Source organism: Tamandua tetradactyla, chromosome 7, assembly GCF_023851605.1.
Source record: "Tamandua tetradactyla isolate mTamTet1 chromosome 7, mTamTet1.pri, whole genome shotgun sequence".
NCBI lineage: Eukaryota > Metazoa > Chordata > Mammalia > Pilosa > Myrmecophagidae > Tamandua > Tamandua tetradactyla.
In genome coordinates, this window is record NC_135333.1 from 95,039,664 (window position 1) to 95,067,517 (window position 27,854).

At 41.5% G+C, this 27,854-nt stretch overlaps 1 protein-coding gene across 2 annotated transcripts in view; it reads left to right on the plus strand.

Moving 5' to 3' along the window:
• Nucleotides 1-21,968: 21,968 nt before the first annotated feature.
• The window catches only part of RESF1 (retroelement silencing factor 1), a 61,378-nt gene continuing 55,492 nt past the window's right edge, over nucleotides 21,969-27,854 (plus strand). Inside the window, exon 1 of one of the 2 annotated variants that reach the window (XM_077170458.1) lies at nucleotides 21,969-22,069. The gene's annotated coding sequence lies outside the window, so the exon portion shown is untranslated. Of the gene's footprint in view, nucleotides 22,074-27,854 lie in introns of both variants that reach the window. The other variant, XM_077170457.1, reaches the window with a different exon arrangement.

The window sequence follows — 27,854 nt, forward strand, 5'->3', positions numbered from 1 at the left end:
GCAGCTCTCCACCTCCTTCCAGCCAGGAGATAACAGAATTCCACATCAATATCAGGTGGGAGACTTCGTCTATGTCCGCCGCCACCAGGTACAGACTCTTGAACCTCGCTGGAAAAGACCGTATCAGGTACTCTTGACCACCCCCACCGCAGTCAAGGTCGATGGCATCGCATCCTGGATCCATGCGTCTCATCTCAAACCTGCGCCTTCGCCCTCTGGGTCCCAATGGAAACTGGAAAGGACTGACAATCCTCTCAAGCTGCGGGTTCGTAGGGTTACTACTCCTTCTCCTCCTTCCCCTAGGGGAACCCAATTCCAACCCGCATAAGCCTTGGAAATACTTAAACGAAATAGAGCGATCTGTCTCAGCCCTTCAGAACTCTCTAACCTCCCTTTCAGAAGTAGTTCTGCAAAATAGGCAAGGACTTAACTTACTTTTCCTTAAAGAGGGGGGACTATGTGCAGCTTTAAAAGAACAGTGCTGTTTCTATGCGGATCACTCTGGTGTTGTTAAAAAGTCCATGACAAAACTCAGAGAGCGCCTTCATGAAAGACAAAAAGAACGAGAGGTGCAACAGGGGTGGTTTGAATCTTGGTTTACTAAGTCCCCCTGGTTAACAACGCTATTATCTGCTCTCGCTGGGCCTTTAATTGTGTTACTTTTAATAATAATAACTATAGGACCATATATTCTAAATAGAATTATACAGTTTTTACAGAGGCAGATTGGAAATGTCAAATTAATGCTCATCAGACAACAGTACTCAGTATTAAATAACCCAGAAAATCTCTAAGATTAGAGATATGTACAAAAAGGAGTGGGGAATGTAAAGAAGGATTTTATAAAACTTAACAGTAGCTAACTTTTCTTATGTAAAGAAGGATTTTATAAAGAAAAGAGTTATGGGCCCCATCAGGCTAAAACAACCCGGGACTTCCCAGGGGCGGTTATCTGCTGCCTTTGTTATGCAAGGTTTTCTGCTGCCTTGGTTATGCAAGGTTGTAACTGCCGGAGAAAGTTTATCTAAGAATGCAACTGAGAAGGTTGAGTAAGGGAGTTTTGCACGAGACAGCTGCTTCTTGCAAGAAGCAGCTCCCATGACTCATGCGCGAAAAATGTTTGTTATCTGCTTCTTGCAAAATGTTCGTTATCTACTTCCTGCATAAAGCAGAACCTGTAACTAATGTTCAACCCTCAAACCCCACACCCTTATCCTGGCCCTCAAAAGGCTTCCCAAAACCCAGGTTCGGGGCTCTCTGTTCCTGTGTGTTCAGTGAGCCCCACGCATGTGTGGTAAATAAACCCCTTGCGTGTTGCATGAGAGAACGTCTCTTGGAGTCTTCCTTTGCGTGGCAAAACTCTCGAATTCTCGAATTCTTACACTCCTTTGCCTTCTGGCTTCCAGTAGAGTTTGGCCATTGAAAGTCATCATCTACAGGTTTCCTTCTCCCTATCATAATATGGGCCAGAAGGACTTTATTCTTCTTTTTATCCCAGAGAACATGATACCAGTCCACTACATTGATGACATGATTTTTAATCAGAGCTGATGAATCAGAGTTACAAGTATCCTCTGTGCCTTAGTAAGATACATTCATGTCACAGAATGGTAGATTCTTTTTAGCACACAATTAAGGACCTGCCTCTTATGTAAATTTCCACTTTCCCAATTGTCCAAACAGAAACTCTCCACCCATCATGCATTGTCTCCCTATTCCTCCCTATGAAGTTCAGCAACCAAATAATGGGAATCCATTATCTGAAGAATAGAGGTAAGGGAATCCAATGAAATAATTCAAGAAAAATTCCCAGAATTGACGCACAAAAATTTACAGATGAAAGATTCCATCATAATAGATACTTATTCTACCCCAGGCATGTCGTTGCGAAATCTGAAACATTTAGGTCAAAGAAAAGGTTCTCATTCTTCCAGAGAGGGAGGGAAAAAAGGAGGAACAGGAAACAGAATCACTTTGGATGTCTACCAGATTTTTAGCCTGAGGATAGATTCTTGTGTGGATTCAGCTATTCTGTACTGCTAGTGCCTTCTTTTTAGCTGCCTGGATCCTCATTTATCTTCCATGACACCCATAGAAGGGTTCTGTATGATCTATTTCTGAGACCTAGATGTAGACTACAATTGGCTAGAAATAGAAAATGCAGAACATCTTATACTCCCTGATCATATTCCTACTGAATACCCATTACAGGGCCTACACTACAGCACTGTCTGTATTTCTCGGTACTCATGGCCTCGTCTTCAAGCTTACCCAGATGAAGTTTTTGTAAATTCTGAAAAACACAGTTTCTTCTTGGGAGTTTTCTCCAAACAGTAGCAGCACTGCATTTTTCTCATCCAGATAATTTTGTTCTTGCTATCAATGTTTCAGAACTAAAAACTACTATAAATTCTTCCTGAACGCATGACCAGTGGCCCATAAAATCAAGTCACAAAGGATATTAGGTCTTATTATTGCCAGAATAATGAAATGACAAGGCGAGCCTGCACAGTCAGCCTGCTGGGAATTCTGGGATCAGGGAACCAAAAGCGCCAGTTACTTTATACCGAAATTCTTATTAAAAGGTTTTTTTCCTGATATTGTTTAGAGATAAGTACATAAGTTGTAAACATTATAAAGAAAGGCAAAGGAATTAACATGAAGATCAGAAGAAGAGCCGGGAGAGTGCTTCCTTTGCAGGGAAAAGAAGGAGATACTGTAGGCAAATTGTTTTTGTAATATCAAAACTTTCTTCTTCACTTGGTAAATGTTGTCCACTTCCTAAAAGACCACCAGAAAAGACCCACTGATCAAGCAAGGTGATCTTGCAAGGTGGGAAACTGAATGGGATCAGACACAATATCTTTGAATTGTTCGGGAGAGCCAGATAAAGGTTTTTGAGGTAGTGTTCATGAGTAAGCTTGATGAATAAGCTCTTTTAGTGAGTTCATACATTTATTTTCTATGAAAAAGTATTTTCTGGAGAGACGGTAGGTAAGTTATTTTTGCTTTTTTACTAGTATTGTTTAGCATAAAAATAGGAAAGACTGCTTCATTCCAGAATAAATTAGTGTAACGGAGAAATCAGGATTTAAGGGATGATTTTAATTAGCACATCGTTATAGAAATATTCCTTTTTGCTTTCTGGAATATTGGAGTAGACAGGGAAATACCTGAGATCTTTGCATTGTAGTCTAGTTGCCTTAATAGCCGAAATGAGTGTAAAAAGCCCTTATCCTGTACCTTTGTGATTGTAAGAGCTGGTCATTTTCTTGTAGAGCAAAGGCCCTAATGCTAATGAAGTCGGTCATTAACTACTTCCTTTTGCTTTACACCTTTAGTACTGAAGTGATAGCTCTGCCTCCCCTCCTTTCAATTTATGTTCTCTTTTTGAAATGATAGCACTTGTCTCCTTTTCTGCTTTGAAATTACTATCAAAAATGACCTCATCTCCCCTTGCTAAAATCCTTAAAAATCTTGAAACCCTTAAACTCTGGGAGACAGAATTTTGGCCGTTAGGCTGTCAGCTCTCCTGATACATGTGTAATAATAAACTCTTTCTCTCTTTGAAACCCTGGTGTCTCAGGAATTGGTTATTGAGTGCATCCTGCAGAAGAATCCACGGCCTTTGTTGGGTAACATTAGCATGGAGTCAGGGAAGTGTGTTAGTTTCAGTAACCCTTATCTATTAAGATCCAAAGAAGCTAGAGACTGAAGAATTTAAGGGTATTTTCACCGAATTTACAAGTCCCATTGGTGTCATGGGAGAACATACTCATCTTGAGTCTAACTCAGAGTTGGAAACATTTACAAATATTTTTCTAGATGATCACCTGAACAAATTATGTTATCTTCTCTAACAGTATCAATTCCAATTCAACCAAGCCTCTCCTTGATCTGAATAGTCAACACCCAATGATAAACAGTTTGCCCAGCATCTTAAAGTAAGATCACAAATATAGTGATGAGGTAAGAGAAAGCTTTATTTGTTAGTTAGCATGTAGGTATGTCAGAAATCAAGGTGGAGAGGTTGCCAAACTCTAAGAGCTTCAGCATTTCCTTAGTGTCAGAATCCACTTCAGTGGTCTCCAGATCCACGGGTGATACTCAGGAACATAACTCTCTGTCTTTCTCCTGCTATGGAAACCTGGTAAGAGGGACCAAAATGAGGGTCTCCTACTACCTCTCATTGGGCCTCTCTGAATCTGCTTCTTCTATGCTGTGACATAGCCTGCTTTCTTGTCGTAGAGCTTCTTGCTGAGAATAAAAGGGTCTCCCTGCCCACACGCTTGGTGGTGTAGAAGTCGCTGCCTAAACACGGGTACTACTGCTCAGTGGGGACCCGGGGCTGCCTTATTCAATTTTGGTGCGAAGGTGGCCCCGGAGGTAGAGAGAACAGGGTCACTCACGACTCTGGCGACCCCTCCCGGGAAGAGTGCGACGTTAAGCCCAAGCATGAGTGGGGCCCCTGGGCCCAATGTGAGCCCAGCGTGGACCGGGAAGGCAAAGAGGAGGGTCGGGCCGCGGTTTGGGCGGAAGTCTGTAAACTGCCGCGGGGCTCCCGCCTGATAGCGACCATGCCTGCCTCATGGAAAGTTGAGGATGAAGGAGGGTCTTAATTTAATAGAAAAAATTTTCCTGACGTGTGTCTTTTGATCTAAATTTAACTCTGAATTTCGAGACTTGCTTGATCCTTTAAAGAAACCAATTTGTAACTCAGAAAAATTCCAAATGGCCTAAAAGGATATTGCTAATGAGTTTTTCAAATCAAGACTTATTCCAGAAATTTCAAGGATCTGTAGTACATTAAATAAATACCTTCTCAGACAGAATCCTAAGAGAGTAATTAACAGCTAGCAAAGTGAAAGAGCTATCCAGTTCTTCTGGACTCAAATTATCCTTTTAAGCCACTCAACACATCCATTATTCTATCTCCTTTCTCTTATAAAGTCATCAGAGCTTGATGGTATTTAAGGAAGGGACGATTTTGGGGTGGGGCTTGTCATAGGGAAGGCAAAATCTAAATAGGAAGAGGAAAACCTTTAGTAAGTCAATATAATTGATCAAGAATTTGGGATCTTTCAGATATTTCCCTGAGCTCACCAAAAGCTAGCCCATCTGTTTAGAATGGACCAATGTTAAGTAAGCTAATAAGATTGTCCTAAAACTTCGGAAAGTAAATGTATTAGTTTACAATCGCATCAAGTTCAAAATGCTCAATTCTGTGTAAACAGCACATTCTTTTCCTGTAGTCAGACTATATAGGAAGCCAACCAGAGACCCTATCATTAATTTACAAGGCAAAGTAATGTGACAAGGAATGAGAACTAAACAGGGACATCATGACATGAGTATTGTCTCCACAGACTGACTTTCCTAGGAAACTCAAGCAGACTAAAAGGAGCTTGGTGATCAAATATTTCTTGCTATCAAGCTGAAACGGAACTGGGTATTCAAAATCTGTGGTTTAGGCGTCCTTCTTTCAACAAGAGTGCGAAGAAAACTTGTGAATTTTTATCTTTTATAATATTTATCTAGCTAACCTTCCATCTGGGTTAATCTGGTTCAGGAGTTGGGAAACTTTTCCTCTAAAGGGCTAAATAGTTAATATTTTAGGCTTTATGGACCATACTACCTCTGCTGCAAATAATTACCTCTGCCATTATAACACAAAAATATACATAGACAAAACATAAATTAATGAGCATTGCTATGTTTCAGTAAAACTTTGTTTATAATAATCGGCATTTGAATTTCACGTAATTTTCACTAAATTCTGTAATTTTTCTTCTTTTCACTAACCATTTAAAAATGTAAAGTCATTCTGATCTGCTGAAACATGCTAGGAGGTGTAACCTAGAATTGATTAACAACAGAAAAAGGGAGTTGCCGAAGGCATTTCCCTAAGTGATGCTTTAAGGGAAATGCCAGAGGTGAGTGCCCTGATTAATCCCGGGGGGAACACCTGGTTAATTCCCATTATAGGCCTACATAATCTCATCATAGAGCCTCTTTATAATTCCAGTTGCCTAGTTGTCCTGCCATCTTCTGGATCAGACTGCTAAGGATCTCAGTGCTCTGGTCTTCCCTCATTTTGGTTCCTCTTATAAAATTTCCACAGCAGCCAGCGCACTCAAGCTTTTGGCTTCAACATCCTTCAGGATATAACACTGATCGTTCTCCTTCTGGGTTGACACAATGCTACTATCCTGCTACTCTCCAAATAAGTGATAGTTCAAGCCAATATTTACTGGATACCAGCTGTGGAGTCAGAAGAAAACAGCAAGCATCCTTGCCCTTAAAGAACTCTCAGTCTCAGCAGAGGACAGATATTCTTCATGTAACTAGTAAGTGATTGCAAATAACTTTGCAAAGGAATAAATTGGCAAAACTCTATCAGGCTCCCTAAAGCCTCTTCAAATATCCTTAATATAGATAATCAATGTTAAATGTCAATTGAAACTTCCTTAGAAGCTATTTTTGTTGATATGCGTACTGTACCTTTTGCTTATTTTTATCATTCACATTGCGTTGTGTGACTCCTTAGGAGATAAAATCAATTAGGTGATGAAGAAATACTTCCCATTCATCTAGAAGTTTTACAATATTAATCTGATGCTCCTTTTTACATTTTTGTATTCAGATGCTTAGATTGTCACTTGAGCTTTATATGATCACTTCACTGGTTCCATTGATGCTTTTGTGTTTCTTTTTGTGTGACTTTGTTTATTAGCTATTGTAAATTCCTCATATAGAGCTACTGGGGTCGTATCTGTTTTATTTTTAAGCAACTATTATTGAATTACTGTCTTGTACTGAGTTTTTAATAAATTGATTTTGAAGCTGGAAAAAAAATAGCAAATGTGTTGGTGGGGTGTGGATGATGAGAGATGGGCCTCCTACCCGGGCTGTGTTTTGGGAACCGCAGAACTCAAATAAGGCACACAAGAGTATTCTCATTTTGAAACAACAATCATTGTTCCCTCTTTTGAGAAGTATACCCTTCCTTCTAAGGAAAAGAGGTGTCCATCCTTTGCAAGGAGGATTTCAAAACAAGTCTCTTAGGCACTCAAAACCATCCAAACAGATTGTCATCCCTAAGATCCTTCTAGACAGAATTTCAGTCACCTCTGCCCTTACTCTAACTTACGGATTTAGGGTAGGCTTCCAGGAGAAGACAGATTTAAACGAGTCTTGAAGGATATTATGGAGTAAATTGGTTCTTTCAAAAGACATCCTGGAAGCGCTCTCAGCGCTCGCGGCCAGTGCTGAACAGGTCGCTTCCCGCAGCCGCCCGGCCCAGCAGTCCACTGCTCCCGGCGGGCGGAGCGGGTGGAGCGGCTGTCCGCCCCGGCTCTGAACGGGGGCGGGGCCGGGCGTCAGGGATCTGCCGGGGACAGCCGCGCAGCTGCCGAGGGGAGACCGCCGGTGGATGCCGCCGGAGCCGGAAACCTTGAGCAGCCTTCGCCTTACGGCTTGAAGGTAGCCTTGTGTATCAGATGACCGAGCATGGCTTCTGAGGATAGGTGTCCGGTCCCAGCTCAAGGATCCTTCTTTCCGGCCCGGCAGCGAATTCAAAGAAAGCAGGCGGAGCTGCAGGTAGAGTGGCCATACTTTAATCATTTCCTTCCTGGCCTCAGCTGCACCGCAACGGGTTTTTATACCAAGTTACACAAAGATGGCAAAATGCCAAAAGAGTATATAACGTGCTGAATCGCGGTTATCTAACATTGCTGAATCGCGGTTATCTAACATTGCTGAATCATTCTCTCCTGGAACTTCAGATCCGGAAGCTCTTTAGGCAGCCATTTTTTGCAGCAGGCTGTTTACATTTTCAAATACCCTGGGACCCACAATAGGTCATAGAAGATATCTTGGCTTCCAACTTTATTCTCTCTTGGATCACTCATTTTGGGGAAAGCCAGCCACCATGTCGTGAGGACACTCAAGCAACCCTATGGAAAGGTCCACGTGATGAGCAACTGCCAACAGCCATGGGAGGGAACCATCTTAGAAGCAGCTGTTCCAGTCCCAGACACGCCTTCAAGTGACAGCATCCACAGAAAGGTCTTACCTGCAACCTTTTGAAAGACCCTGAACCAGAACCACCCACTTAAGTTGCTTGGATTCTTAAGCCACATAAACTATGGGATAATAAATCTTTTTTTTTTTTCTTAAAGATATGCTGGCCAATTGAATTCTAGAGCCTAGGTTTTTTTTTTTTTTACCTATTGTAAAGATTCCTAGATTATAAACTCATACAGCAGTCACATCTATTCCTGAGTTGTAACTATTTTATTTCTAAATTCTGAGATGCTGAGCTCTTTATGTACAACCTGGTGGTTCTCTGGAACTTCAGTCATCTGGGTGACATCAGATTGGCAGTTCCCAATGCTTGTGAGAATATCAGATCTTCCCCAGGGGAGGAAGTTTAATATTACCCCCACCACTACCCCCCCCCCCACACACACACACCCCGGTCCCTGAAGGGGACTTTGCAAATACTTTTTAATCTTCTGCCCAGCTTAATTTGGAATGTATTGGGGCATCACACTAACCTGTGCTAGTTAACCACATCTAGAGTTCTACAGCTATAAACATCAGCATTGCCCCATAAAGCAACTGTTTAAAAGCTGAAAAAGAAATCAGACTTCAGAGATATGAATGAAGCTGATCTGGTTAGGATTAAGGTAAATCAGACTAAAGGGTAAAGGATGATATTGAATGTATTTTAAAACTTCAACTACTATGTGAGACCAAAGGAAGGAATGTTTATTTGGTGCAAGTTTATATTTTTGGTAGCACACTAAGTTAACTTGTATGGTCAGCTTATTCAAACACTATAATTACATGGAATTATAAATAGGAAGTGAAATCTTGTTGGTTTGTACAGGTTAGTGTGATGCTCCAATATAGTCCAGATTAAACTGGGCAGAAGATTAAAATGTTTGCAAAGTCTCCTTGAGGGACTGGTGGGGTTGTGGGGATATTAAACTTCCTCTCCTGGGGGAGGAATACCTAATATTCTCACAAACATTTGGGGACTGCCAATGTGATGGAACAGGTCCTTGATCTTGGGGATTGTCCTTATGAAACTTATCTCCGCAAAGGAGAAGCTATGTCCACTTATGATTATACCTGAGTCACTCCTAGAAAACCTCCTTTGTTGCTCAGATGTGGCCTCCCTCTCTCTCTTAGCCAACTCTGTAGGTGAACTCACTGCTCTTCCAGGGATGTAAATCTCCCTGGCAACATGGGACATGATGGTTGAGGATGAATCTAGCCCTGTATCGTGGGAATGAGAAGGTGTTCTTGACCAAAAGGGTTGCCCTGACAAGATTGGATCAAGATTAAAACATGTTTTTTCTGGGGTACATAATACTTTCAAACCTGCACATAGGTATTTACTGTCTTGTTTTTTCCAGTTTGGATTTATTTTGCAGTTTTTCTTTCTTATTGTAGATACTTCCTTATCAGTTCTTCAGTTTTTCTTTTTTTAATACAGGCCTTTAAGTTTATACATTTCCCTCTACATACTGCTTAGCTGTATCTCAGAAGTTGTCATATGTAATTTGTAATAATTTGGTTTGACATAATTTCCATTTTGAGTTCTTAATTTGTGTCTTGATTACTAGCACACACCAGATTTTCTGGTTTTCTTTTTATTTGTATATGGCTTAATAGCATTATAGTTGAAGAGTGTTAGGTGTAAAATAATTGAATTTTGTTGAGATTTGTCTCATGACCAGATGTCAGATATATGTTCAGCTAATAAATGTTTCACTATGCTTCAAGAGAATGTTTTCTGCAGTTGTTTATGCAGTGTTCTATATTTCTATTGTGTCAAATTATATAGATCAAATATTCTATGTTCTTGCTGAACATTTTCTATCAGTTGCTAGAGAGTTATGTTAAAATCCTTCACTATGATTGATTATAAATTTGTCTATTTCTCCTTGTGATTCTGTCAGTCTTTGCTTTAAGTCATGTTATTCGAGAAATTTTAAATCGTATAAAATAAATCCATACCAAGACACAGTGTAGTGAAATTGCATAAAAATAGTCACAAAGAAACTATTATAAAACAGCAAGACAGAAAGGAGGTAATCTTCAAAAAAGCAAAATTGGTGATAGCTGTCTTAGGGACAGTGTAATCTATAAGACAGTGAAATGTTATCTTAAAAGCTGAGAGAAAACAGCTGGCAACCTGGAATTCTAAACCCAATGAAAATATCTTTCAAAAATTAGGGGAAAATGAAATGATTTCATGCCAGAAACTGAGTCTCCCACGAGCAAACCCTCTAAAGGGAAATCTAAAGAATATACTTAAGGCAGAAGGAATAATGATCCCAGATGGAAAGTCTAAGATACAAAAAGAGAAAAAGAGTAAATGTTTTGGTAAATCTAAACAAATATGATAAATCAAGATAATTTTAGTGGTATTTAAAAGAAAAAACCGAGCAGTGGAATGGTAGCTAAGTGACAGAATTCTTGCTTGCCAGGCTGGAGACTGGATTTAATTCCCAGAGCCTGCCCATGCCAAAAAAACATGCCCCCAAAAAAAAGAAAGAAAGAAAAAACTGAAGACGACATTAAAATATATGCAGGTCCATGTTCTAGAGGAGATAGCTGTTGAGGAATCACCAAAATTTTCTTTTTGGTTTTCTTTTTCTAGAAAACCTTTCCGATTAATGCAAAGGAAGGCAAGAAAGGAATAAGAAGAAATGGCATTAACCAGGATGGTAGTTTTTTTTTTAATGTAACTAATTTCATTAAATGTAAAAACTTAATGCCTTAGTAAAGACAAAGATTGGATTTAAAAATCAATCTCAGTTGTCTACAAGTCCGAAAATGCTGAAAGTAAAGAGGTGAGAAAGGTATGCTAAGCAACTTCTAATCAAAAGAGCCAGATGGCTATATTAAAATCAGAAAAAGAAAGGGGGGTTCAATACTAACACTGTTATTGGAAATAGAGGGCCTGGGGTGACAGCAAGATAAGAACATCTTTTACTGCTTCACTTACTCTTGTCATCAAAACATGGTATATCTAATTTTAATTCGTATGTGATAATAATGAGTTTGAATATTTTATTTATTAGACTTTTAAATTTTTTATGGAAATTGTCAGTTCTATTCTTTTGACTATCATTCATCGTCATAGCAAAGATTTGAGCTTCTTTCTTTTTTTCTTCCTCCTGTTCCTCTCTCCCCACTCCCACACTCTCTGACCCTTTTTCTTCTCTTTCTCTGGTGGTGGAGGTGGGGAAGTGGGAGGATGAAAATAAAATTACTGGGAAAAAGTAAATAAAGATTTTTCAAGGCTTAAATTTTACAATATTTCAGCAAGCCCTTATCAGCGTTAGACTTTATGGGGAAAAAATAGTATCTTCATGTTTTAGTTTGCATTTCTGTGATTAATTATGATGTTGAACATTTCCCCAATATTTCTGGCATTTGTGCTTCCTCCATGTGAATTATTGTCTCACATCCTTTGCACATTTATCTAATGGTATCTTTGCATATTTGTATTGGCTCTGTCCAAGGAGGAACTACCACTCAATATCTGACACTAAAGAGGTGAATTTAAAACTGACTTAAGTAAGGGAGAACCATACTCATCAGGTACAGCCTCCTCAAGGAAAGCAAAATGCTGTTCTTATGAGGTTCTTGGGAACTCTGTTTTGTGGTTGTGTTTATATTAGAGGCAAAAGTGGGTTTACATTAATCTTAGAAGAGTGGCTTGTGAGAGCTACAGAGACGAGAGTGGGTTATTCTGGCAAGACTGTTGCTGACTAGTTGACTTTCAAGAACATTGGCTTATCACTGATTAGTTGGCTTTTTTTTACATTTTTTGTGTGAAATATAACATATATACAGAAAAGCAATAAATTTTAAAGTACATTTTAACAAGTAGTTATAAAACAGATTTCAAAGTAGGGTATGGGTTATAGTTCCACAGTTTCAGGTATTTCCTTCTAGCTTCTCTAAGACACTGGAGCCTAAAAAGAAATAACAATATAATGATTCAGTAGTCATACTCATTTGTTAAATCCTATCTTCTTTTTTATAACACCTCCTTCTCCTTTGAGCTTTCTTCCAGTCTTTAGGGATATTTGGGCAATGACCATCCTAACTTCTTCATATTGAGAAGGGGTGTCGACATTATGTGGTAGGGGGATGCAACTAGTTGATGTTCTTGGAGAGTCTGGTAAGTCTGGGTTTCAGGGCTTATCTGACCTAGGAACCATCTGGAGATTTTTAAGGTTTCTGAAAAATAAACTGAGTGTGCCAGTTTGAAGCTATTAAGTACCCCCTGAAAAACCATGTCCTTTCATCTTCATTCAATATTGCTGGGTGGTATCTTTTTTATTGTTTACATGGAGATGTGACCCACCCAGTTCTGGGTGGTAACTTTCTTGTTTTTAATTTTAATATTTTTATTGAGGAATCTTCACACACATACATCCCACACATAGTATACAATCAATGGCTCAACAATATCTTCACATAGTTGTGTATTCATTACCATGATCATTTTTTTTGAACATTTGCATCACTTCAGAAAAAATTGAAAAGGAAAAACTCATATATATCATACCCTTTACCCCCTCTCTCATTGACCACTAGTGTTTCCATCTATCCAATTTATTTTACCCTTTGTCCCCCCTATTATTTATTTATCCATATTTTTTACTCATCTGTCCATACCCACTATGAAAGGAGCATCAGACACAAGGTTTTCACAACCACACATTCACACTGTAAAAGTTATATTTTATACAATCATCTTCAAGAATCAAGGCTACTGGAACACAGCTCAGCAGTTTCAGGTACTCCCCTCCAGCCACTCCAGTACATTATAAACTAAAATGGGATATCTATTTAATGCATAAGAATAACCTCCAGGATAACCTCTTAACTCTGTTTGAAATCTCTCAGCCACTGAAACTTTATTTTGTCTCATTTCTCTCTTCCCCTTTTTGGTCAAGAGCACTTTCTCAATCCCTTGATGCCAGGTCCCAGCTCATCCTGGGATTTCTGTCCCACATTGCCAGGGAGATTTAAACTCTTGGGAGTCATGTCCCACATAGGAGGGAAGATAGTGAGTTCACCTACCGAGTTGGCTTAGAGAGAGAGGCCACATCTGAGCAACAAAAGAGGTTCTCTGGGGGTGACTCTTAGGCCCAATTTTTTTTTTTTAACATGGACAGGCACTGGGAATCGAACCCGGGTCCTCTTCTGAGCCACCGTGGCCCACCCAGGCCCAATTTTAAGTAGGCTTAGCCTATCCTTTGCAGGAATGTTTCACAGGGGCTGTTCAGTTTGTAAGCTGCCAGAATACAATATACCAGAAATGGAATGGTTTTTTTAAAGGGGGAATTTATTAAGTTGAAAGTTTACAGTTAAGACTGTAAAAATGTCCAAATTTTTAAAGAAGAGCTATAGAAATATCCAATTTAAGGTCTCCAGGAAAAATACCTTAGTTCAAGAAGGCTGAAGACATTCAGAGTTTCTCTCTCAACTGGAAAGGCACACGACAAACATGGCGACATCTGCTAACTATCTCTCCAGGCTTCTTATTTTATGAAGCTCCCCCAGGGATGTATTTCTTCTTTATCTCCAAAGGTCTCTAATGGCATGGGCTCTGTGGCTCTTATGGCTCTGTTGCTTTCTCGAAAATGCTTCTTCTTTTAAAGGATTCCAGTAAATTAATCAAGACCCACCCGGAATGTGTGGAGTCACATCTCCCTCTAATCAAAAACTAATACCCACAACTGGGCAAGTCATAGCTCTGTGGAGATAATCCAGTCAAGTTTCCAACCTACACTGCTGAATAGGGATTAAAAGAAATGGCTGCCAGGGGAATGCAAGGGTAGTTCAGTGATAGAATTCTTGCCTGCCATGCAGGAGACCTGGGTTTGATTCCTGGGCCATGCACTTCCCAAGTAAACAAACCAATAAAAACAAACAAAATTCAACAAATGGTGTTGCAGTAATGGGATACTCACATGGAAAAAGAATGAAATGTGACCCTGCCATACAGCATACAAAAAAACCCCCAAAAAACTATAAAAAAGAAACAGCTGCCTCCACAAGATGGATCAGGATTAAAATATGGCTTTTCTAGGGTACACAATCCCCTCAAATTGGCACAGGGGTGAACCCCAACATTGAAGTCTTCACCTTTTGATTTGGTTGTCCCCACTGCTTATGAGAATATCAGAAATTCTCCAAATTTTCCAAAGGGGAAGTTGAATATTTCCTCCTTTCTCCTCAGTCTCCCAAGGGGACTTTGCGAATATTTCTTTATTCACTGCTGTTCTAGTTTGCTAGCTGCTGGGAGGCAATATACCAGAAACAGAATGGCTTTTAAAAAGAGAAATTTAATAATGGATGTCTCCATCTAATCAATTTAATACCCACAGTTGATTGAGTCATATCTCCATGGAGATAACCTAATCAAGTTTCCAGCCTATAGTGCTGAATAGGGATTAGAAGAAACTTTTGCTTTCACAAGATTGGTTAGGATTAAAACGTGGCTTTTCTAGGGTACATAAATCCTTTCAAAATGGTGCAACTGCCCAAATTACTCTGGGATATATTGTGGCACCACACTAACCCATAAAAAACCAATACAATCTCATACCCCATTCAAAATTCCATGTACTTATGGTGTTCAACTAAACTGACCTTGCAAATTAATTTAGGAAGTGCACTGCCCAAAATATAAATTTTGCACCAAATAAACTTCTCTCCTTTTAGTATCACACAGAAGTTAAAGTTTTAGAATATTGACAATACCCTTCTTTATGTGGGTGATAACTTTTGATTAGATGGTTTCCATGGAGATGTGTCTCTCCCCATTCAAGGTGGGGTCACTTACTAGCACCCTTTAAGAGGAAACCATTTTGAAAAAGCTTTAGAGCCACCAGAACCCACAGAGCCAACAGAATGGAAAGATACCACACACACACACACACACACACACACACACACACGCACCCCCGAGCCCCGGGGAAGCCATTGAAGCAGCATGGAGAGAAAGCTAGCAGACATCACCATGTGTCTTTCCAGCTGAGAGAGAAACCCTGAACATTGTTAGCTTTCTTGAACCAAGGTATCTTTCCCTGAATGCCTTAATTTGGAAACTTTTATAGCCTAGCTTTAATTTAGACATTTTCATGGCTTTAGAACTGCAAATTTGCAACTTAATTCCCCTTTTAGAAAACTGTTCTGTTTCTAGTATATTGCTTCTGGCAGCCTACAAGCTAACACAGATTTTCGTACCAGAGAAGTGGGGCGCTGCTGTGGTTTGCAAATACTAAACATGTTGGAATGTTTTTTTTTTAAAACGGTAAGGGGAAGATTCTGGAAGAGTTGTAAGGAGTTTGATAGAAAAGGCCTTGAATGCCTTGAAGAGACTGTTCGTAGAAATGTAGACTCTAAAGATACCTCTGACAAGGGTTTAGACAGAAATGATGCAGGTGTTATTGCAACCTGGAAGGAGGGTGATCCTTGTGTTAAAGTGGCACAGAATCTTGCAAAATTGTGTACCGCTGTTGAATGGAAGTTAGAATTTAAAGGCAACAACCCGTGATACCTAGCTGAGAAAATTTCCAAATTAATGTGGAAAATGCAGCCGGGCTGCTCTTTGCAGCTTATAATAAAATGTGAGAGGAAAGAGATAAGTTGAGAACTGAACTCTTAGGTATAAAGAAACCAGAAATTGATGGTCTGAAAAACTCTGGGCTACCAGCAAGGAAGACCCGAGAGAATAGTGCTTCACATGAGGATTTAACCAAACATGGGATCAGTCAGCAATTACAGGACAAGGGAGGATTTGAGATGGAGTTATCCAGGAAGGATTTGTGGAAAGTCCTTTTGTCTGATGAGCATGATCCCAGTGTATTGCACAGGAAGCCACAAGACTGTTGTGGGATCTGTATAAATGGAACCACTGCCAGTCTGGAATGAAAGGGAGAGAAAAGAGACAAATTGAAGGAAAAAATAGCTTCAGAGGCAGAACCTTGGAAGCTAGGGTCTGAAGTCAAGAAACCTTGGACCAGGAGAGCAGACAGACCCATACATGTGGAGAGGGTGAGTTTGACCCAGAAGCAGAAGGTGGGTTTTCCACCTCAGTGCTCAGGAAGGGTTGTGCCACCTCAGACTCGGAGAGGGTGGAGTGCATAAACTTGATTGGGGAAGCATGGCTGCCATGCTATTGTTCTGAAGGGGTTGGGTGTGTGTCCCAGAGATGACAGAGAGCCCAGGTGTGGCCGCAATGTATGGAGAGGATGGACCCAAGAAAAAGGTGGTCCCCCCCAACAAGCCCCAGTATTACAACTCACTCCAGCATTTGGAGAAAGAGCAAGGCTGCTGCATAGGCCCTTGGAAAGGGTGGGAATGAAACTTTCTAAAGCCCCAAGGATAAATGACTCTCAGACTTTGAAATCCAATTAGTTTGCCCTGCAGGTTTTCAGAACTGTATGGGTCCAATGACCCCTGTTTACCTTTCAGTTTTTCCCTATAGCAATGTAACATGCATGCTGACTGTCCCTCCTTTGCATGTTGGCAGCAGGTAACTTATTCTGAGTTTTGTAGGTCCAGAACCAGAAGAGAATTTTTGCCTTATAACAGACCATGTGTCTAATATACTTTGATGAGGTTTTGTACTGGTTTTAATCTTGTGTTGTTACTGATATGGTTAAAGGCTTTTATGATATTGTAATGGAGTGGATGTATGTTGTATATGGAAAAAACATGTCTATTAGGGGGTCCAGAGGGTGGAATGTAGTGGTTTAAAAGTATTATTTACCCCAGAAAAGCTGTATCTTAATCCTAATTCAATTTTATGAGAACAGCTGTTTCTCTTAATCCTGATACAGTGCTGTAGTGTGAAACTTTTGATTATAGTATTTCCACAGAGATGTGGTGTGCCCAATTGTGGGTGTAACCTTTTGATTAGGTAGAGATGTGACTCCAGGCATTCCAGGTAGGTCTTGAATAGTTTACTGGAATCCTTTAAAAGAGGAAACATTTTGGAGAGTCAGAAATGACAGAAACCTCAGAATCAATAGACAGCTGACAGAAATTTCAGAGCAGAGTTGACACAGATGGTGACAGTTGGAGAACAGAGACACAGATATTTGGAGCTCAGCAGAGATCACCATGAGATTTTAAGCAAGCCAGAACCCGGAGAAGCCAAGGGAAGCCAAGAGATGAAAGCCAGCCCCAGAGAAGCAAAGTGGGGAACTCCCACGGGAACAGAGGCTGAAAGCAATGGAGTCCAGGAGCAAGGGACCAGCAGATGCCTGTCACATGACTACACAGATGACAGAGATGCTCCTGACCCATCGGTCTTTCTTGAATGAAGGTAGCCTCTTGGTGTCTCAGTTTGGACATTTTTTATAAGCTTGGAACTATAAACTTGTAACTTGTTAAATTCCCCTTTTAAAAAGCCATTCCAGTTCTGGTATATCACATTCTGGCAGCTTCCTGATTAACACAGTGAGTGAAACTTTTATAGAATCTCAGATTGAGCCCTGGATATTCTTTAGGGTTTACAGGAATACTGTTGGTTGGGGCTTGGCATTTGGTTGGCTTTTAAAGGTGTTTTCACTAAAGCAAGTTGCCATCAATTAGAGGGTGAAACTTCTGGTACTTACTTGTTAGCATGGCTAGAGAACTGTTGGTTTTTCCTAGAAATGTGGGGCCTTTTTAATACTCAGCTCTCTATGTTAGGGATATTAAACTTCGTCATGTTTAAATTTTTGTTATCAGTTGTCTTCTGACTTAAGGATTCTTTAGACGTAAAAATCTGTAGTTCAAATCTCCTTGACTTCATGTCTCCTATCATTTTAGCTTAAAAATCTCTCACCACGCATGGTCTATGATGAGGATCTTTCTGTTCTTTATCATTAATTTTCATTTTCAAAGCAACCTTAGGCCTTTCTATAGATCCGTGATAGCTTCATGTTTGTATATCTTGCTTTCACCAAAGATTCCAAGCTCCATGAGGCCAGGGTTTATATCATGTTCACCTCCATGGCAGATAACATGGTGATGTGCATTTATGAGTTGAAGCCTCAATTGGAACAGTAATAGCTAAGGGTGAGAGATGATAGAAATTAGCTGGTGGGGTAATCTAAACCAAGGATGACCTGGATGAAAATGTTAGAAAATATTTAAGAAAAACTAATTGAAGAACCAAATTTGATAGAACTTAACTTGAAAAAACTAATTCTCTTGAGCAACACAAATTTTAGTCATATTTAATTTGAATAGTTCTGCCCACTTATTTGGAACTAATTCTTCAGAGGATTACAAATAGTATAGAGTTCTCTTATGGGATCTTAGTAAGGTGAGATGGTTGAAACATAAAGATTGGTCATGTAAGAGCCCCTAACAACTGAACTTACTTAATAAATCCCTAAGGAAGATTAGAATACTGAGGACTCAGGTGGCAACTTTATTTAAATGGTTACTTTTGAACTTAGCAAACTAAAGTAACCATAATTAATGTGCTTATTTTGGTTTGGTCCCTAGCGGGGCATAAATCCCAAGCCATACCTAGGACATCCTAAGGGTAATCAAAGTCATAAGGTGTTTTCCTTTCCCCAAAAGATTTTGTGCATGCTATATTAAAAGGCAGCATAAGCTACATCTGGACTTCTCATTATGTAAGATAATAAATTTCCTCATTATGATGAAAAGACAAGAAAGAAGGGGAGGGAGGGAGGAAGGAGGGAAGGAAGGGAGGGACGAAAAAAGAAATGAGAGAAAGCAAGTATCCTAGAAACATTCAGTGAACTGAATGTTGTGTAGGAAGGAGAAAGTCTGGGTTTACTTGAGGAAAGTGCTCTGTCAGTTATGGGCTAATTATATAATGCAATCATTTTGGAATTAAAAATATCTGGAAGCTACTTAGTTCAACTCCCTGGTTTTTTAAAGAAAAAAAAATTAAAGGTTAATAAAGGTGAAATTACTTGCTCAAGTTAGTTCCAACCAGAGCTAGAATTATGATTCAGGTCTTCTGATTCATAAACTCATGGCATATGCTGTCCAATATGCCTCAATAGACAGCTGAACCGCTGCCTTTCAAGTCACTTAGTTCAATAGTCACTAGGTAAGAGGGCACAAACTGAGACAAAAGATGTTAGCTACATCTTGATTCTAGATAAAATTATCTCTCTGGATGAATTCTTGAGTATGCAATTAATATTTCCCTGGAGTTCTAAAAGTAAAATTTTCAATTCCTTAGTTACCTCACTTGATTGGGGTTTGCTAGGCACTAGAAAGAAGGTAAATCATTTATGGATGGCTCTTATAAATATACCCTTTGCTTATATTTGTATTTATACTTCTTGCTAAAATAGTGAATAAGAAGGGCTAACAAAAATTTTAAGAAAGGATGGATTTGTGTTGGTTAAGCATGAAGACTTTTCCTTTTAGGATATACTATTCATTGCAGTTGCAAAAGATAAAACTGGACAAATACAGAGAGCACCAAAGATTGTAAGATAAGAGTATCTCAACAAGGTGGTTTTGCCTTAGACTTTTACTGAAGTTATGGGTGAAATGATTTATGCTTGGGGTTGTTTTGTAAGCAGGGGGATATCTGAACAGGAAATGTTTTTCTCTGTGGTTAGCTAGTTCCAGGGTGCCAAATAGTTCTAATCTTAGCTAACAGTCATGAGACAAAGAAAAGGAAGTTGGCTAGGGACAATGCTGGTTCAGGCAAAAGGGAAGAGTCCATATCTGGCATTATCAGCTTCAGGGTCTGTAATTTGACTTGTTAGAGCCTTGTTCCAACTAGAGATTATTGAATTGTTCGTTATTTGCTGATTAAACTAGGCCCCACAAATAACCAAAGCCTCCATTGCCTTGTGCTGAACTTGATGGAAAGCACTCAGCTACAAAATAATTTATAGAAAAACATAAATTTGCTATGATGCTTTCAAACTTTTGTTAAAAGCAGTATTAGAACTGGTAGACTTCAGTAAGGTGGCCAGGTATAAGATAAATACAGATATAAATGCAATGATATTAATCAGAAAACTTAATGCAGAAAATCTTCCTTGTAACAGCAAGAAAAACTATAGACTATCTTGGAAGAAAGTTATAAAACCATATAAAAAGACAAAAGGGGGATGCAAGAATGGTTTAGTGGTAGAATTCTTGCCTGCCATGCAGGAGACCCAGGTTCGTTCGCACGGACATGCACTTCCCCCCAAAAACAAACAAGCAAAACAAACAAACAAACAAACAAAAATTCAACAAATGGTGCTGCCGTAATGGGACATTCACAAGGAAAAATAATGAAATGTGACTCCATCATACAGCATACAAACAAAAAAGATATTAAAGAACACCTGTATACATAGAGAGGTATACTATGTTCCTGGATGGATGGCTCAATATTAAAAAGATGGAAATTCTCCCGCACTGACCTACATGTAGTCATGTAGGTCAAAATAAGCTTCAGTAGAATTTACATACACATGTACAAATTGATTCCACATTTATCTAGAATGTGGTATTCTATTGTGTGAAATGAGGAGTGAAGCTGTCTCTGCAAGAGCTTCTAGGAATATTACATGGAACACCAACGGAATTGGGACCAAGGCTCTGGAGCTTCAGGAAGCAAGATTTCATTCGTCCATGTGCACAGGGCCCAGCCGGGTCACTCCTGAGCCCCAAACAAAAAGTTACAAGAACTTTTATAGTCAAGATGATGCCTTAAAGACAAGATATGAACTGGTGGTGTTGGAAGGAATTAGGAAAGGCATGAAGCTAGGTTTACAGAAGCAGATGAGCAGTTAGGGGAGAGGTTTCTTTACAGGAATTTGTCTTATCTTGCCTACGTGCAGTCTTACCCATTCTTGGGGCAAGCATCCTGTTTCTGTGTATTTCTGACTGCTCAGAGGAATTTGGGGAATTTTTAAAGAGGAGGTAGTTTAAATGTGCAAGGAGGGTTGAGGGGCCAGCCTGCTGCAAGGGGAAATGGCTTGGGCAAAGGGGCTTGCCTGTTACATTCCCCTCTTTGATGCTTGTCCACGCTAGTGGATAATTGCATCATTTATACTTCATTTTCTTCTAGTTGCAGGGGCCAGTATTGGTGCTTCCATATTGCCAAGATTTTTGCCGAGTAATGCTTTTCTATTAAGGCTTCAACTGAACATCATAAGCTACTTATTAAGAGTGGCAGGAGGCATGGGACAAGGAGGCATGTGCCTAGCAAGCCTAGGACACTAGCAATTAGGGTTTTGAACCTACCTGAACATGGAGAACCATGCTCCAAACAGATCACTTGGGTTCCACCCTTTCCATGTTTGTATGGGGACATGGGCTAGTTTTCTCATTTCATTGGCTATTTCTCTAATAGCTTTTCCCTGTTTGTCTATTTGGAGGCAACAGTCAGTCCAGTTGAATTCAACAGGCGGTAGGGGTTCAGGGTTTGGCAGATGCCAAGGTGAAAGTTTGGAATTTCACACTGAGTGGCCTGGTACTTGGTGAGTCTTACATTTGATAACCAGAGGTGCCCCTTTTGCTCCATAAAATTGTTGACTGAATGGGGAACCAGCACAGTCAATTCTTGCCCAAATGTGAGCTTTCTGACCTCATGGACTAGGAGGGCAGTGGTGTTGACAGCTCTTAAGCAGGAAGGCCATCCTAGTGCTACATTGTCCAATGCCTGGAGAGGTAGGCCACAGGCCTTTTCCATGATCCAAGGGTCTGGGTTAAGACCCCAATGGCCATCCCTTCCTGCTCATGGGTGAACAGGGTAAAGGGTTTTTCCAAGTCTGGGAGACCTAGACATGGGCCTGCATGAGTACCACCTGTAGATTCTGGAAAGTGTGCTCTTGTTCACTTCCCCACTGGAATAGGTCCATGTCACCCCCCTTTGTGACTTCATAGAGGGGTCTCACTAAGAATGCATAGTTCGGGATCCAGACTTTGCAGAACCTGGTTGCCCCTAGAAACTCCCTGACCTGTTTCCTGGAAGTTGGTGTGGGGATGGCACAGACTACCTGCTTACACTCTGGCCCTTGGCTTTGGGTCCCTTGCTGTAGGTAAAAACCCAGATATTTGACTTGCTGTTGGCAGATTTAGGCCTTTTTCTGGTACACATGGTACCCTATCTGGTCCAGTGATGGCGCTTCGCCATCACTCACAGTCATGAAGGATTCTGTGGCAAGCAGGAGGTCATCTACATATTTTAGGACAGTGCAGTTATAATTTTTGGCTGGGAAAATTGCAAGTCCTTCCCTAGCACTTGCCCAAAAATAGTGGGGGAGTGTGCTGTTTTGAAAGGATGGATGTACCCTAGAAAAGCCATGTTTTAATCCTAATCCCATTTTGTAAAGGCAGCTGTTTCTTCTAATACCCATTCAGTACTGTATGTTTGAAACTGTAATTAGATCATCTCCCTGGAGATGTGATTCAATCAAGAGTGGTTGTTAAGCTGGATTAGTTAGAGGCATGTCTCCACCCATTTGGGTGGGTCTTGATTAGTTTCTGAAGTCCTATAAAAGAGGAAACATTTTGGAGAATGAGAGATTCAGAGAGAGCAGAGCAGAACAACATAGCCACGAGCAGCAGAGTCCACCAGCCAGCAACCTTTGGAGATGAAGAAAGAACATGCCTCCCGGGGAGTTTTATGAATCAGGAAGCCAGAATAAGAAGCTAGCAGATGATGCCGTGCTGACCACATGCCCTTCCAAATGAGAGAGGAACCCTGATCGTGTTCAGCATGTGCCTTTCCAGACGAGAGAGAAACTCTGACTGTGTTTGCCGTGTGCCTTCTCACTTGAGAAAGAAACCCTGAACTTCATCAGCCTTCATGAACCAAGGTATCTTTCCCTGGATGCCTTAGATTGGACATTTCTATAGACTTGCTTTAATTGGGACATTTTTTCTGCCTTAGAACTGTAAACTACCAACTTGTTAAATTCCCCTTTTTAAAAGCCATTCTGTTTCTGGTATATCACATTCTGGCACCTAGCAAACTAGAACAGGGAGTTTTTGAACCCCTGAGGCAACCAAGTCCAACTATATTGACTTCTGGTTCCCACGGAGGGCCTTTCCCATTCAAAGGTGAGTATTTCTTAGCTGACTGGGGCTACTGGGATGCAGAAGAAGGCGTCCTTCAAGTCTAAGCCTGAGAACTATTTGACTTTCTCTGGGACCAGCCTGAGGAGGGTATACAGGTTAGGAACCACACAGTAAATGGCTTTCGCAATTGCATTGACTGCTTGCAGATCTTGGACTGGGTGAAATTCCTATTTGAGGTTTCTTCACGGGTAACAGGGGGGTGTTCCACAGGAAGTTGCAGGGCCTGATAATCTAGTGGGATTCCAGTCATGCCAAATGGCCTTGAATCCCCTTCAGGGCCTTCTGAGGGATCAGGTACTGTTGCACTGTCATGGGGCATGCCAAAGGCTTCAGGGCAGTTACCACTGGGGGCAGTGTTTGTCTAGGCCTGGCAGGTTGTGCTCAGCCAGACACTTGGAATGTCTTCGAATGGCAGGCTAGGGCAGACCTCCTCTTCTACTTTAGACTCCTCGTGCAGCCACCACTCTTCACCAGCTGGTGTGGTTGGGAGTAGGCTCTTTTGTGGGCCATCAGTTTTTTAAAAAGCTTCTCCTTCAGGACCAAAAGTAGTTTGGGCATGCAGTTTTCTGAGGAGGTCCTGTCCCAGTAGTGGCAGTGGGCACTTGGGCATGTACAGGAGCTGGTGTGACACCAAATGACCCCCAGTGCTTCACTCTTTGGTCTTCAGGAATGGCTTCTTCTGCACTATACCAGTGGGGCGAGCATCTCCCAGGGGCTGGGTTATTACTGTGTTTGACACTGGTATCCCCCATGAAGTCCATTGTTAGACCCCCTAATTTTACTCTGACCATGGGTTTCCAAGGGCCTAAAAACATGGAACCTGGTCTGTCCTAGTCAGAGAGCTCATTAACAGCCAAGGCAATGGTGTTGGGATCTGGATGAGGCCTGGGGCCAGTGTCCCACCTTCCTCTGCCTTTTAACAGGATGGCTTTATTGGGGCACTCATTCTTCCAATGCTCCTCCTCCTTTCAGAAAGCACAGTGATTTTGCCCCAAGGGTGTTCGGGCTGGTCGGGTTGTTTTTGGCCAGAGCTCTTGGTCTTGCTTCTCAAAGGTGGTAGCAATCATCTGAGCCTTTTCCCTGAATTCCCATTTCTTTTCCTTGGCCCCTACTTGGTCCCAATTGACGTTGACAAACACCTTCGTGGCCACCTCTGTCAGCTGGCTCATGTTCACACCTGCAAATCTATCTAGTTTCTGGAGCTTATGCTGACTGTCAGGGGCTGCTTGTCCCATGAAGGCAGTGTTTACCAATATTTGGCTCTCTGGGGCTTCAGGATCTAATCATGTGTATTGGCGGAAGGTTTCCATCAACCACTCAAGGAATTTGCTCAGGGTTTCATCTAGCTTCTGCAAGACCTCTTTGACCTTGGCCATGTTGGTAGGCTTTTCAGCTGCCTTTCCGGAGACCCTGGAGCAGGGCATCACAGAACCAGTGGAGGGACTGTAACCCCACGTCAGTGTTTGGGTCCCACTCTGGGTTGTCTCCTGGAAAATATGCAGATGGCATATTGGGGAGGGTCTAAGGTGCCATCGGGAGCACCTTCCTCCAGGTGCTTCCATGCCACTGCTACCATGCGCTGACATTCCTCAGTGCTGAGGAGAGTTACAAGCAGCTGGTTGCAGTCAGGCCAGGTGGGCTGGTGAGTCTGTATAATGGACTAGAACAAGTCGATCATCACCTGAGGCCTCTCGGTGTAGGATAGCATATAATTTTTCCAGTTTAGCAGGTCAATAGAAGTGAAAGGAATATATAAGAAGTTTCTTCTCCCTTCCTGAAAGTCTCCTTGGGCATCGACATAGGGAGGCCCTCAGGTTTCTCTCAAAGGCATTAAGGGTGTGGCAACGGGTAGAGCAGCTGCACCTGGCTGGGGCTGCAGCTGCCATGACTCAGGGAGTCCAGGGATGGCTGGGCTCAGCAGAGCCTCATGTGATAGTTCTGGGCTGCTGGGGGGTCAGGGGTTGCTGTGGAGGAGCTCAGTAGGGCCACAGGTGTTGGTGGCATGAAGTAAGGTGGGGGTTTTCTCCTTCTTCTGGTGCACTGGGTAAAACCGGGACCTTGGGCTTGCCACCTGGTTCCTTGCAGGACTTCTCCACCACTTGGGTGAGAAACACCTGGCATTGTCCATTAGGGCAAGTCTTTATCCACCCTGGCTTCTTCTTTGTGACCTCCAGCCAGGTGGCAATGTAGAAAAACTGATCTGGGTGTCCAGGCATCCCTGACACTATACTATAAACTGCCTTTACCTTTTCTAACTCAAAATTTCCCTCAGATGGCCAATCTACCCCAAAGGTGGGCCATTCTAGCATACAGAATTTCCTGAGTTGACTGGGGGTCAGCTTGACTCTCCAGTCATCAGTAAAAGCCTTGTTAAAGTTGGACATCATCACCGCAATGCTGTCTTACTAGATTTCCCACTCCACCCCTCCATATCAGTGGAGCCAGTGGTTAGGGTAAGGGTTTACAGACAAACAACAGAGGGATTTTAGATAATCGAGCACTTTGTTCTGCCTGGCCACTCCCCTAGTGGGGACATTGGGTGCCTCTTGGCTTTGGTGGTCTAGTATAACCTCTGGCCAGCCCCCCTTAGGGGGTTTCCCACCCTTAACTGTATAAGGATCACCACAGACTTGCAGAATCCGAACTCACTCGCGGCCTGGTGCTTGGCTCCTGTGGCCTAGGACTTCCTTTTCCTCACACAGTCAATCAACATTCCTCCTGCACCACCCTTACCACCCTTCCCAAAACTGAACATGAAGACTTCTGTTATCTGGACAGAGACCAGTGCATGGAGTCTTGGAGGTTGATCAGTACTCCCTTCCACTCAGGGCCCTGGCCTTCTACGAGTAGGCTAATAACCTGAACACATATAAGTGCTTACCAGACAGACGGGCAGCACTCCCCGAGATCTGGTTCCCGAAGCTCCAGTGGTGATGAGCGTCCCAGCCAGGTAGGTTGGGATTCTGAAAGACGGGGAAGTCCCCGATGCCAGCACTGGATTCCATCAGGTCTCCAGTCTGGGTGACATCGCTGCTGCAGGTGAGGGAGGTGATAATGTCATTGGCTCTCAATCTCAGATGAGCCCCCAGAAATGTTGTGCGAAACCAGGAGGGAAGCTCTGCAAGAGCTTCCAGGAAGATTATGTGGGACACCAATGGAGTTGGGACGGAGGCTCTGGAGCTTCAGGAAGCAAGATTTCATTTGTCCATGTGCACAGGACCCAGCCAAGTCACCTTGAAAGTCTGAGCCCTGGACAAAAGGTGACAAAAGGTTTTAAAGTCAGGATGATGTGTTAAATACAAGGGATGAACTGGTGGTGTTGGAAGGAAATGATTGGCTGATTTAAATTGGGAAGGGCACGAAGCTGAGTTTACAGAAGTGGATGAGCGGTTAGGGGAGGGGTTTCTTTACAGGAATTTGTCTTATCTTGCTTACTTACGTGCAGTCTTACCCATTCTTGAGGCAAGCATCCTGTTTACGTGTAGTTCTGACTGCACAGAGGAATTTGGGGAATTTTTAAAGAGGAGGTAGTTTAAATGTGCAAGGAGGGTTGAGGGGCCAGCCTGCTGCAAGGGGAAATGCCTTGGGCAAACAGGGGCTGCCTGCTACCTATAAGTAGTATTGTGACAGCTGAGTAGCCATCTGGAAAGTGATAGCCCAACTCCTACCACTTACCTTACACAAAAATTAATTCCAAATGGACCAAAAATGTGAACAAAACCACAATGAAAATAAGGGCAAAGATAGATAGCCCCACTTCTCCTCTCCCTCTCCCCCAAATATGTTGAAGACTTAAAGCAGGCATTACATAAAATAAGTTCCAAATGGCATATAAGCATGTAAAGATGTTAATCTCCATAGTTTCAGGAAAACCACATATTATTGCTATATAGCCACCAGAATGACTAAGATTTAGAAAGGCTAATAAAACCAAGTGTTGATGAGAATGTGAAACAGGACCCTTCCAGCCCTCTTCTTGGGAGTATAAATTGGTACAACTTTTTTGAAGAAGAGTTTGTCATTGAACAAACTCAGTGACCCCAAAATTCCAACCTTAGTAATATGCCATAAGAAACGCATGTATATGTATACCACACTATATTCAAGAATGTTCCTATTAGCATTATGAAAGCCAAAAGATGAAAACAACACAAATACTCCTCTATAGAATGTCTATGGCATGATACCCAAGAGACTAGAAATATTAGTTTCCTTTGTAGACAGGAACTGGATGGCTTGGGGGACAGAATTAGAAGGATGATTTATTTTTCCCTTTAAAATTTATAATTTTATTTGATAATCAGCTGTTCATTTTCATCCACATTGACTAGAGTTTTGATAATGGTGACAGGCACATAGATAACCAACACATAGAGTTTGCTTGATGAATCTTCTTGTTAGAACCTGTTGCTGATGTGCACATGTAGAGTTTCCATCTCCTTCATGGCAAATTTCCAGGTCTCTCTGAGTGCCTGAGGATGCTTTGTGGCGCCCACGCCATGGATTCACTTGTGAATGTTGATGATGTACTCCTTGGTCATCACCAACCTCATTGATGGCAGAATGGCCCTTCATCCCACTACCCTTCTTTGTGGGAGCCATTCTGCCTGACTAGGTGGGAAAGTTCCCTTTACCTTTTTGATCATGCCTTCTACCAATGCAAAAAATATACATTATTAATAAACAAAAGAGTAGATTCAGGCAAATAACATATTTGAGTGGAGAAGTAAACATGGAGG